Genomic DNA, 13,284 nt, shown 5'->3' on the forward strand with positions numbered 1-13,284 from the left:
AATAGTTATTAAGTTATTTTGTTTGGATACAAAATGTACTAACTTATGAATTTAATATAGATGTAATAGTGGTATGATAGATCAATAAAAAATTATCATTATAATTTATAACATGTCTTATAATAATTAATTCTAAAATATGTCAATGACTTTACGAAATACAATTCTCTAATTAAATATTATTGTAAAATTATTTTTACGTTGATACGATTACGACTTTCATCTTTTCATTAAAAATAAAATTGAAAATATTTATAAAAATTAAAAACTTATTTAACTCAATAAAAAATACTACAAAATATAAGAGTAACGAAAAAAAAGTCAAGAATGGAGAGATTCCAAAATGAAAAAAAAAACCCTAGCACACAAAATTCAAAATACACAAAAGAAGAAAGAAGAAAGAATTAAGACCCAGTAACAACTTCATACATTCACTCACTCAATGCATTTTGCATTATCACTTATCAGTTGATAACCGAATCGCAAAAATCTTCGTCACTCTTCCATTTCCCAACAATTGATTATTCTCAAAAGCGCTTTTTCTCCCGATCTGCGTTTGCTTTATTTCAACATAACTCAAACCGCCGTGGGATTTGAAAACCTCATCGGCTATTACGAACCTCCAGTTCAAGTACGTTCTTCTCTTTCTCGCTCTTTGAAGCATTCTCAGATCTCTTACTTTTTTTCACTCTCTAACCTTTGGTGCTTGCTCCGCATTTCCTTTTTCTCTCTATTAATGTGATTGTTGCACTGTTCTTCAGTAGTTTAATTGCTTTAGATGCTATTTATTCTATTTAATTTTGACCTAACTTCAACTCTGAATGCATTATATTTGTGTATACATAAGCTTTTATTTAGGAATATTGCTCGGAATTAAGGGTATGTTCGTTTTAGATGAAATAGGATCCCACTATATTTTTGTTTCTTCTCTAAATTGAAGAGAAAGAGGGAAGACAACGTGTGTTTCCTATTTTACCCATATAATTATTACTCGTTCAATTTTTTACATTATTTCATAGTGGTTTACTCAACATTTAGTCAATGAAAAACTTATGTTTTCCTATTTCAATGTCTCAAATCTTTGAAATTATAAGAGATAATTTTGTTAATATACTTGATAACACGAAAAATATATCGTATTATTTGATTCAATTAACATCAATTATGTCTTTATTTTATATTAATTATATTGTTTTATTTTAGTATTATGTTGTGATCGAACCAGAAATTGTACAACAGACTACAGAGAAAATTAAGATGATTCAAGAGAAGATGAAAGCTTCTCAGAGTCGTCATAAGAGTTATCATAACAAGAGGAGGAAAACAATTGAGTTTCAAGAGGGAGATCATGTGTTTATGAGAGTTACTCCTATGACGGGTATTGGTCGAGCTTTAAAGTCGAAGAAGTTGACTCCGCATTTTAATGAACCATTCCAAATTTCTGAAAGAGTGGGAGAAGTGACATATTGTATTGCTTTACCGCCGATGCTTGCAAACTTGCATAATGTATTTCATGTGTCTCAGTTGAGGAAATACATTTCAGATCTGTCCCATGTGATCCAAGTAGATGATGTGCAGGTGAAAGACAACTTAACAGTTGAGACGTTGCCTGTGAGGATTCAAGACCGAAGGTTGAAGCAATTGCGTGGCAAGGAAATAGCTTTGGTCAGAGTAGCTTGGGGGGGACCGGCTGAGGGAAATGTCACCTGGGAGCTAGAGAGCCAGATGAAGGATTCTTATCCGGAACTCTTTACTTGAGGTATGTTTTCGAGGAGGAAAACTCTTTTAGTGGGGGAGAGTTGTAACACCCGTATAATTTAATTTGGATATTGGATTAATAATTGGAATTATTATGGATTTTATGAAAATAATGGAAAAGAGGACGGTTTATGGCATTTGGCCATGTGGGAGATTAATAAAAGTGGGGGTGTGGTGTAATAAAGTCTTTACTAATTTTATTATTATTTTTCATAAAATAATTAGAATTGGGGAAAGAAAGGACAGAACGTGAAAAGAGAGACTAAAGGTTTTGGAACACGAAGAACGTGAAGGAGAACTGAAGAGGGAGAGACCAATCAAGAACTATGGCTAAGGTAAGGGGGGACTCTCCATTTAATCTTTATTATCGTGTTGTGGATGATGATGTTGATTAGGAGTATTGTTTGGATCAATAGGTTCTATGTTCTGATTTTATTGTTTGTGTTCATCATTTGGGTTGAAATCTATGACTGTTAATCCCTAATAACTGAGTAGATTTAGTTTGTGATGAGTAAAATCGAATATAGAGTCATATACTATTGATGTTGGATGAATCCTATGTTGTTTAGAATATGGAATTTCTGGTTTTAGACCCAAATCGCAAGCTGAAACGAATGGATTCGCGAAGAAGATGAATGGGTAAGCTGCAGGTTTTTGGAACTGTTGTCCATTCGTGTATGGTATACGTATGATACACGTATGGGGGTGGTACGCGTATGATACGCTCCCCAATTGTGCATCAGAATGCACCTTCTGCTCATACGCGTATGGTGACTGGTTGGTACGCGTATGGCTTGCTGGTACGCGTACGTGTGTGTTTTGTGTGGAAAATTGGTTCTGCTCATACTTGATGGTGCGTGTGTTGTGGATTTTTCGCCCTGTTGGTACGTGTATGGTACACGTATGGCCATCGTGAGATACAGATTTTGTTGTTTTGTGAATCTTGAATGTTTGACGACGCGTAATTTTTGAACTGATAATCTGTATGAATTATTGATATTTGATTTATTGAATGATGTTAATGTGTATATGAACATGCTTGTTAATGATGATGTTGATGATGATGATGAAATGAGTATAAGATGATGTTACTCATAGTATGATGATGATGAAATTATGTTGTATATATGTTTACATGCATTCATAATCATTGTTGAAGGTTGAATCCTAATGATGTGGGGATTCAGTGAAGGGTATAATTCCCATTGTGTGGAATTGTACTGGCAGGGCCGTATCTTGAAGAGGTTAGATCGGTCTATGGGTTTTCCCATTAATGATGTTGGTACCACATGCATAGTGTCAGTTCCATACATATGCATAATTTTTTTTATATAAAATGATTGATGTATTCTGTGTTATGACTTGATAATTGATGAAGATGTGTATGATGGAATGTCTGAATATGAAACGATTGGGTGAATGATATAACTATGATATATTATTGTTTATGATGCAATAATATTGGTTAACTGTGACGAGACTCACCCTTACTTGTTGTCATTTTCAGATTGAGGATAGCGGCTGACTTGGTGAGGATTAACTTATAAGTCGATTTAGTAATTAGCGTCAGGTGTCATGCTCTGATAGATGTAACACTGGGAACGCGATGTTTTGAGTTCTAGTTGATAACTCTAATTGTTTTGTTTTTCATTATGAAGTTTGATACATTAATGATGTGACGTTGATTCGAAGATTTAATTTCGCTGTGTAGACATGATTTTTACATTTATGAGTTATAATCAAATGTTCTTGGTGAATGCATGACATATGATAAACGAGGTTCATTTTATTATGAATTGTGACACCCTTTTTGCATGTTACTCTGATTTAATTTTGTTAATTGCCGTGGGGTATTAGAGGGGTGTTACACAACGAGCTAGCGACCATTTCTAATTTCTCCATGCCCGCACAAACTCTAGACATCGCCTACTGCCGAGGTTCTCATTTGATTTCTCTGAGAGAGGATGGTAAGTTCAATTTGGTTGTTCATGAAAGAAAAGTGGAAAGTTCCATTCTACCTTGCCCCGATCGCATTGATGTGCGATATATGACACAATAGTGCTTTACTCTTGACGCACCTGCTCCTGATGAAAACCAAGAACAAGAGCCGGAGAACCTTCCACCATTATATCCTCCTCCGCCTAGGGCTCCCGAAAATGTTCCACCGCAAATCACTATGAACACCCTCTACGATGCCATCATGCAAAAAAATGTAGTATCCAACAAAAGGCACAATGAAATGTTGCAAATGGTCCAACAATTATAGAGTCGAAATGACCACAACTATCAGGAAATGACCAACCGCGTGTGAGGTTTAAGCGACGAAATGCAAGTGTTGGCACTTCGTGTGGGCGACGTTCATAACTACTTTCAACAATTTGAGGCACCACCTGACTCGGATAGGCGTAGAAGGGTTCGAACTAGAGGATGAAGAAGGATGCCCTAACAAAGTGAGGAGTAGGAGTTATTTTTCTTTCAACCTTGTTGCATTGGGAACAATGCACATTTTAAGTGTGGGGGAAGAATTTCTTTGTTTCTTTTATTTTTCTTTGTCGCAATTTCCATTCAATAAAAAATTTAAGTTAGTTAAATCCTACGTATGCGAATTTTTGGTACTTATTTTAATTCCTCAATTTCTTGAGCCATAACAAAAAAAAAATTAGCATGACTAGATGCATAGCTCTACACGCCCGAAAGTATGAAGGTTACTCATTTTTAAGAAATGTTAGAAACTTGAGTGAAGTTAAGACAATATTATTACCGTCTCACCATTCTAAAACCCCCGAGTATGCAAGACCTATTTGAGTACCTATTATACCGAAACCTAAAACTTTAGTTTAAAGTAACCATGAGCAGTTTATTTAGCAGTCGGCTCCGTCTTAAATACAAACTACGTAGAGAGTCGAAGTGAATGATCCTTATAATTTATAAAAATAACAATTCATTGCTATAGGGAATGTACCAACTAAGTTAGGTGACTCTCACCCGGTCATTTAACCAAACGGTCATGGAACCTAAGATATTTGACAAAAGAAACTCATTGTTGGTTGGTTCAAAAGTTTTCTGGTACTGAACTTGGTAGGGCAAACTACAGTTCGATCCCCCACAACCTGCAATTGAGTAAATATAAAAGGAGTATACCACGTAATTGTGCAAGAACTCCATGCTTAAAAGGATCATAATCACTAACCGACTACTCTACTATGTGTGTGATAAGATAATGGGCTTAATGTGATTGCGCGTGAATGAAAATGGGTAAAACAAGCGAAAAGGATAAGGTCGAGCTATGATGGCATGATTCGGATTGGTATGCATATGGCGGAGTTGTCTAGTGTCGTTACTGTATTTTTTGGTGTTGAGATTGATCTCATGATATTCTAACAATAACATCCCGTAACCTAGTACAACTCGAGTTGTGTTATGAGTTTGCATTTAATCTGTATTGTCCAACTGTTTTAATGATTATTTTCTTGAGGACAAACAAAGGTTCAAGTATAGGGGAGTTTGATAACATGAAAATATATCGTATTATTTGATTCAATTAACATAAATTATGTCTTTATTTTATATTAATTATATTGTTTTATTTTAGTATTATGCCGGTATTCTCGTTTTATTTCACATATTTAATTTTTCTCGAGTTCGATTAAAAAGAAGAAGAAATAAAGTATTTTCAAAGAATTATTCGGTGAAGAAATGAAGAAATGCAAAAGCTCGATTGGAGACCCATTATTTATTAAAGAAAAGAAGTGGAAAAAAATAATAAAGAAAGAAAGTCGGGACGCCCACCCCACGTGCCTAAGATGAAAATGAAGAAGAGAAGAAAGTGACGTCCGTCCCTCCCTTGGTGGCCCCCGCACCTAAGCTATTTTGAAGAAAAAGAAGAAAAAGAAATAAAAGAAAGAGGGCGTCCGTCCCTTTAGCAAGTGGCCCCCCGCCACTTGCGTTATTTTCTTAGAATTTTTCCCACGATCCAGTCACACTTCAGTACCATCTCCAACGTCTCTCCGATTCTTCAGCAGCTTAAACTGATTCTTCAGCAACTCAACTGAAATCACTCCCATTTTCTCCTAAATCTCCTCTCCAGCAAACTGCAACCTACGAATATAAAAGGAACCGTAAGAAACATTATGAGGCCCCCTTTGTTCTTCGTTTTGACACAGAATATTGATTAGAGTTCAAGCATTTTATTTTCCAGTTTTCTTTACAATTTCCATTCCTGTTTCAACTTTTGATTTCTACACTGGAAGTCAAAAGCCCTTTAGTTTGTTTCTAAACTTCCATAATTTGTTTTAGGTTTACTATTCAGTCCATTTATTTCTTCTGCAATTGGTTTATTTTCTGAGAGATAAAGAAGCAAAAGCCTATCGATCCGTAGAGGATTTGCATCTGATACTCAAAGCACATTTCCATCTTCAATTTAGTTTCCAGGTTTTTATTTACATGCTTTTGCCATTAATTTCCGTATCTGATAACATGCTTGGGCAACCACTTCTATAAGGCTATCATCCACATATGGTGGAGTCAAATATCTCTGTGTAAAAAATAAAAAATGCCTCAAAATTAACAAATGATTTTACAGAAAAAACTAACAAAAGAATTGGCAATGGCATATGCAGTGGTCTGGTTTTTAACTAATATCAGTATGAAGAAAATACAATTGACCTGAAGAAAATACAATATTAGTATGAAGAATTCCATAACAGACCAAGTAAAAAATATTTATCATATAATAATAAATTTATGTAACATATCATAATAATAAAAAATAAATTAGTAAAAAATATTTATACATGCGATTTGGTTTGGTTTGGATCGGTTTTGAAAAATCAATCTGAAATCCGATCTGAACCGTGCGGTTCTCACAAAATCACATCCAAACACATCCAATAAACTTCGATTTTTTACGGTTTTTGGTTTTTTTGATCGGTTTTCAGTTTTTATTTGGATTGGTTTGGGTTTGAACACCCCTAGTTGCAGGAGTTGGGCAAACGAATTTTCCCTCTTTGTAGGAGCTTTCAACTAATCATCCAATTTGTGGAATCGAGGTCAGAATGGGCTAGAGTTAATCATGCCTTTTCTGCCGCCCTTAGGAAATTCCTTCTAGTATGTAGTGAGACAGTTGTTGATATACCTTTCACATGAAGTTATTGTTTGCTTCTTGAAAAAATGTTTTTGTGCATGTACATATATATTCACTTTTATAATTGGCCCTTTAACTTCTATCAGTAGCCTGTTACTGTCTGGAAAACTATTTAAAAAGAAAAAGTATATATCAAGTGTTAATGTGTAGTGCCTAATGCTGGCCCGGTATACCTTAATTAGCAGCTTTAGATTCTTTTCCAAACAAAGGTTACCGTTCATTACTTTTATCTTCTGTTGGGGGTGGGGAAAAACTGTAATGTAGTGATCACTTTTATTTATTTATTTTGAGAATACTCTCTTCTAGTGAATGGCAATCAAGTTTAGTTAAAAAGTATGCATTTAGTTTGTTTCTTTCCATTTTCTGGTTTATAGATTGCTAAGGTTAAAAAGCAATAGATCAACTAGTGGATGAGATGAGAATCCTTAAGTTGATTAGATATACTTTTTTGGTAATATATGGATGAATTGGAGGTAATAGACAAAGTTTAACAATTAAAGTGTTTAACTGATTAGTATTTTAGGTGAGACTCATTAAGATAGGAAAAGGTAATACTTAGCCAATTCTTTATACACATGCGTGTGTGTCACGTGGTGTGCTATATTTTAGACATTATTGGTGTTTATGTGGCTATAGATAAAGGTCCACCTCTGTTGCAGTTCTGCATTTATATAGTATCTCTATGTTTACTAGGATTACCTTGTGGCACAACTTGAGCACCAGTTCCGGCATGGGAGACTTTCCCGGATTGTGGTTCTACTATCATCCAATGATGTGTTTCAGAGGCATTGTCTACTGTCATAGAAGGCTTCGACACTATCAATGAAGGCTTCGGCCAATACTTTTTCTAGTTCTGCTACCTTCTCAATACAAACTCTTGTGGAATGTATTAATTGGATTATATTTGAATTAACATATACATTATGGATAAGTTGGAAAGTTACCTGTCTTCCAACTAATACCTTTTTTGTAATGTAATTAAGTAAATTGTCTTCCAACTAACACTTTTTTTGTTCTGTAATTAAGTAAATTGTCTTCCAACTAACACTTTTTATGTTCTGTAATAAAGTCTGGAAATTCAAATTCAACTAAGATCTTTTACATGAATAATTCAAATTGTCATTGATAGCGTATCAAAAACTAAAACGAATTATGACAAATTCTACTGCAGCTCAACTTTACCCTATGAATTTTGAATTGTCCAAAACAGTATTTTTTCCTATTGGCTTTGGACGATCCAAAATTCTTGGGGTAAAATTGGGTAGGAGAATTTGGGCTAATTTGTTTTATATTTTATTTTTTTTATACAGATCATTTGAATTATACTAAAAGTGTTAGTTGAATTTGAATTTAAATTTTAAGACTTGATTACTTAGATGTTAGTTGGAATAAAATTTCACAATTTATGAAAAAGTTTAACTTTCCAAGACAATACAAACTTTTACATGAAACACATACTAACCCAAACAACTAACCCAAACAATCTAAAACAATCCTGAGTTTTAGTATTGAAATCCAAACCTAAAAATTAAACAAGAGTTTGTACTGAGAAGGTAAACGAGATACTGGGGCTTTCTTACATAATCAAAGGGATTGCCAGAAATCCAAGTCTCATTCCAAGTCTCACCGCATCAATAATAAGAGAGTAAGACTAAGTGTATGGAACAACTAGGAACAAAAACAAGTAATTGTGTAGAAAATAAAAATGAGAAGGAAGTGGTCAGATTAAACTTGTTGAGTGAAACTCTGAACGGAAAAAAGTGAGAAGGAAGTGGTCAAATATCTGAAAAATAAAAAATAAAAGTGAGAAGGAAGTGGTCAGATTAAATCTAAAAAACAAAAAATAAGTAGCAACAATAATGAAGAGTTATAGATCGCGGGTCCAAAACTGTTAAAATTGAAACTCTGATTTGGAAAATAAAAGTGAGAAGGAAGTGGTCAGATTAAATGTTAGAAGTGAAACTCACATCTGGAAAACAACACTACGTAAGAAACCTTGATGCACAAAATGAATTAACAACACAAAAAACATGAAGAAAAATTAAAATTAAAATATATATATATATTTAACTAAATTGAAACACCTCAAAACCTGAAGAAAAAAACTAGAAACATGAAGAGATAAAAGATAATGAAAAACAGAACCTTGAATATTTATCATCAAGGTGACATGGAACTTACATTGCCAATCATCTTTGCTTTGAGCCATGTAATATCGATGCCGTATGGAGGAGGTGTGACTCTAATTCCATTCGACACGTATGGAGGAAGTAAGCTATGAAGTTCCTTCTCTAATCCTTTTCTGAACAAGAAAATAGTAGAATTAGGCCAAGTTTGAATAGCTTCTAACCTGTTGGACATTCATGTTTCATAATGCTTGTCATAAGCATTATTTTCAAGGCATTTGAAATTATAGCATAGATTAAACATTCTAAAGACGTTTATGTTTTTTAAAAAAACTTTTAAAAATTACTCAACATAGATGTTAAGGCATAAATCATTCCAAAATGTATATTTATTAGGAAAACATATGTCTGCATAAGTCACACTTGTGCAAATCAAACATAATATTGCAATATTCACCAAAAATATTACCCTCAGAATGCTTCCACCAGCTACACCTCCTTTTATGCTTACATCCATCATCACAGGTTATTCACTTTGAGAACACAAGTGTGTAGTTGAAAAACTAAAGCAAACAATAACAAAAGTAGCTCATAAAGGTTGATTATTTTAGTGAAAATACCAAATACCCAACTTTGTTATGTTAATAGGAATGTAATGTTAATAGGGATGCAAATGGGTATGAGAAGGAGAAAAAGTTGTTGGTCTCGTCCCTCGTGATGGTCATTATGCTGTTTCATTCTTCCTGATGCTTCAAACTTGTTGGATTTCCAGTGCTCAGCGCATCAGCAGCGTGGCTCAGCTCAGCTTCTGAGCATGAAACGAAATTTCAAAAGTAATTGCCAAATGAAATGAAATAAAATTATGAGAAAATACATTGTGAGAAAAGTCGGAAAAGAAATTAAAGTTTCAATAAAAAAGAGAGAAACAGAGCTTTGGAAAGCTAAATCTCATGTAAAACCATAATAAGTCAACTTCAACAAATTGTTTTACCACTTTGGTCCAAGTCTCACTCCAATTTACATAAACACTTTGTAGGAATCAATTAGTTGTAATGAGTAAGTTGTTCATGTAATTTACTATTATCTCTATGACAAACCTTGAAACAAATAACATCATTTTAAACAAATGAGAAACCTTGAAACCAATGACTAATGACAGAAGTAAAATGAAATAAGCTTATGTCCTTTGTTCTCAAACACAGAGACTACATTTGATGTTCTACAGTGCACACATTAAAATTGAGGAAAAAGATAAAATATCCTCATGTATAAATAGATAAAACCCAAAGATAGAACCAAGCCATAGAAAAGTTTATGTAGAAACATACCATTGGTGCTGATTTTCCCCATCACCTTATTAACCATATCAGCAACATACACATTCCCTCTTACATGAACAACAAAGCTTTTAGATTTGGAAAACCTTGCGGAACACACATCACCATCACCATACCCAAGCAACCCATTTCCAGAAAACCTTTTGAAAACACTTTCTGCAACACAAAAAAAATTTTAAAAATAGAAATAACCAAAAACCCTAAAAAAAATCAAACTTTAGCACACGCCAGTAATAAAAAAAAAGAAAAAAATAAAATGAACCTTGGGAAATGGGTGATTGGACAGTGTAGAAAGTACTATTTGAGGAGTAACAATGATGAGATCTCGGAGGAATGGGGTCGTTGGAGAACGGAGAAAGGGTTTATGTGAAGCTTGTGACCATCGAGAACGGTTGTGACGGTGAAACCGTCTTCGGAAATGACTTCGTTCGCTTGAACTGAAAAAGTGAAATTGAAAAATTGGAGAAAGGAATAGAGATTGAGGAAGAGTTACCGTGGAGAGAGAAGAGGGTGAAGAGGAAGGAGAGTGAGGAAGGTGGGAGGAGAAGACATATTTCCCATTAGATGAAGAGTGAGTAATGTTCTACACTTTCAGTGATGGTGAGGACAGAGGAATGTGCCCATTTTGGTGAGGACTGAGTGATGGTGAGACTGAGTGATGGTGAGAACTGGAGGGAAAAGAGAGACAAGAGAAAACGGGAGCAGAGAGAGAAAATAGAGACTGAGGAATTAGTGTCCTTGGAGTGTACTGTTGTTTCTTTTGTTTAGTGTAAGATTGTCTTGAGGGAAAAATATAATTTAAACTGGACCAATTAAAATGAACATTTGGGGCATCCAGACAGAAAAGATGATAAAGTGAATGTTTATTTTGCTAGTTACTAAAATGTCCAAGTTGTAGCGCAAATTTTTTTTAGGTAAGGCACAATAGGAAGAATGGTTCATTGTTTAATAATGGGTAGATAATAGATAGGAGATTACTTTTACCATTCCGGCATGTCTATGTTTACCACGATTACCTACTTGAGCACCAGTTCCGGCATGGGAGACTTTTTTTCTAGTTCTGCTACCTTCTCAATACAAACTCTTATTGTCCGTATTGTTTGGATTATATTTGAATTAACATATACATTATGGATAAGTTGGAAAGTTAATTGTCTTCCGACTAACACTTTTGTAATGTAATTAAGTAAATTTTCTTCCAACTAACACTTTTTTTTGTTCTGTAATTAAGTCTGGAAATTCAAATTCAAAAACGAATTATGCCAAATTCTCCTGCCGCTCAACTTTACCCCATGAGTTTTGGGCTAATTTGTTTTATGTGAATTTAAATTTTAAGACTTAATTACTTAGGTGTTACTTGGAATAAAATTTCATAACTAACCCAAACAATCTAAAACAATCCGAGTTTTAGTATTGAAATCCAAACCTAAAAATTAAAGGAAGGTAAACGAGATACTTAGTTACCTAATCAGAAATCCAAGTCCCAATTCCAAGTTTCACCGCATCAATAATAAGAGAGTAAGACTAAGTGTATGGAACAACTAGGAACAAAAACAAGTAGTTGTGTAGAAAATAAAAATGAGAAGAAAGTGGCCAGATTAAACTTGTTGAGTGAAACTCTGAACGGAAAAAGTGAGAAGGAAGTGGTCAGATTTCTGAAAAATAAAAAATAAAAGTGAGAAGGAAGTGGTCAGATTAAATCTAAAAAAACAAAAATTAAGCAGCAACATTAATGAAGAGTTATAGATCGCGGCTCCAAAACTGTTAAAATTGAAACTCTGATTTGGAAAATAAAAGTGAGAAGGAAGTGGTCAGATTAAATGTTAGAAGTGAAACTCACATCTGGAAAACAACACAACGTAAGAAACCTTGATGCACAAAATGAATTAACAACACAAAACATGAAGAAAAATTAAAATTAAAATATATATATATATATATATATATATATATATATATATATATATATATATATATATATATATATATATATATATATATATATATATATATATATATAAATTGAAACACCTCAAAACCTGAAGAAAAAAACTAGAAACATGAAGAGATAAAAGATAATGAAAAAAAAATTGTTTTAAAGATGAAAACTTTTCTTCAGAGGATTTAACAACAAAAAAAAACTAAACTTTATCATTGAAAACAAAACAAAACATTACAACAGCAAAAAAACTCTAAATCAGATTCATCAAAACGTAAAGGCATATCTAATTTGTAAGAGAGAAACATGAAGGGAAACACGAAAATGATATTACAAAAACCTTATCTAAAAAGTTGCTACTTTGATTTTAGTATATGTGTTTATTGAAGGGGATTCAATAGAGTGGTTTATACTTTATTGTGAATAATAGAAAAAGCTTATACAAAAAGGCACTCACAATTGCAAGAGAGAGGAGAGAGATAGCGCAGAAGAAAAACAGAGAGGGCTTATAAGAGGACACAGGGTTTCAGTGACTTTTCCATCCACAAAATCTGGGCCGTTCATTCACATTGGATCCCTCAAGTGGCATTTCTAAACCCTAAAATTCACATTGGATCCCCTCAAGTGGCATTTCTTTCATTCCACTATCCATTACCACCAATTTTAAAGAGTATGATTTCTAATTAATTTATTTTTTTTGGGCAAAAAGTAAAAGATAAAGTTATTTGAATAATTTCATTTATTTATTATTATTAATTTTTTGGACAAAATTTATATACGATTTTTTATGTGTGTTTTTTATTATTTTTTAATAAATATATAATTTTCTGAATTTTTTTTTTGAATAACCATATTTTAAAAAAAAATTCCAAAAATAACTAGGTTTTCAAAAAAATTACACAAATGTCACTTTTCAGCAAAAAAATACACGTTGTCGCCAGGGGGGGTGGCGACAACAATGGGCCAGAAGAGTGTTCGCCA

The 13,284-nt window shown here is 33.4% G+C and overlaps 1 long non-coding RNA gene across 8 annotated transcripts; it reads right to left on the minus strand.

The window, feature by feature from the left end:
• Positions 1-5,225: 5,225 nt before the first annotated feature.
• Positions 5,226-12,938, minus strand: LOC131602263 (uncharacterized). 8 transcript variants are annotated; one of them, XR_009283980.1, is made up of 4 exons: positions 10,627-12,309; positions 9,497-10,520; positions 7,601-9,203; positions 5,226-5,856 (listed from the first exon to the last, which is right to left on the minus strand). It is a non-coding gene; the product is annotated as an uncharacterized LOC131602263 (long non-coding RNA). The 8 variants fall into 8 exon arrangements; XR_009283983.1 differs by having other exon boundaries at positions 5,230-5,856; positions 9,083-9,203; positions 10,627-12,303; XR_009283981.1 differs by lacking the exon at positions 5,226-5,856 and adding an exon at positions 5,876-6,292 and having other exon boundaries at positions 10,627-12,310.
• Positions 12,939-13,284: the final 346 nt, after the last annotated feature.

Source organism: Vicia villosa, linkage group LG5 (assembly GCF_029867415.1).
Source record: "Vicia villosa cultivar HV-30 ecotype Madison, WI linkage group LG5, Vvil1.0, whole genome shotgun sequence".
In the NCBI taxonomy this organism is placed as follows: Eukaryota; Viridiplantae; Streptophyta; class Magnoliopsida; order Fabales; family Fabaceae; genus Vicia; species Vicia villosa.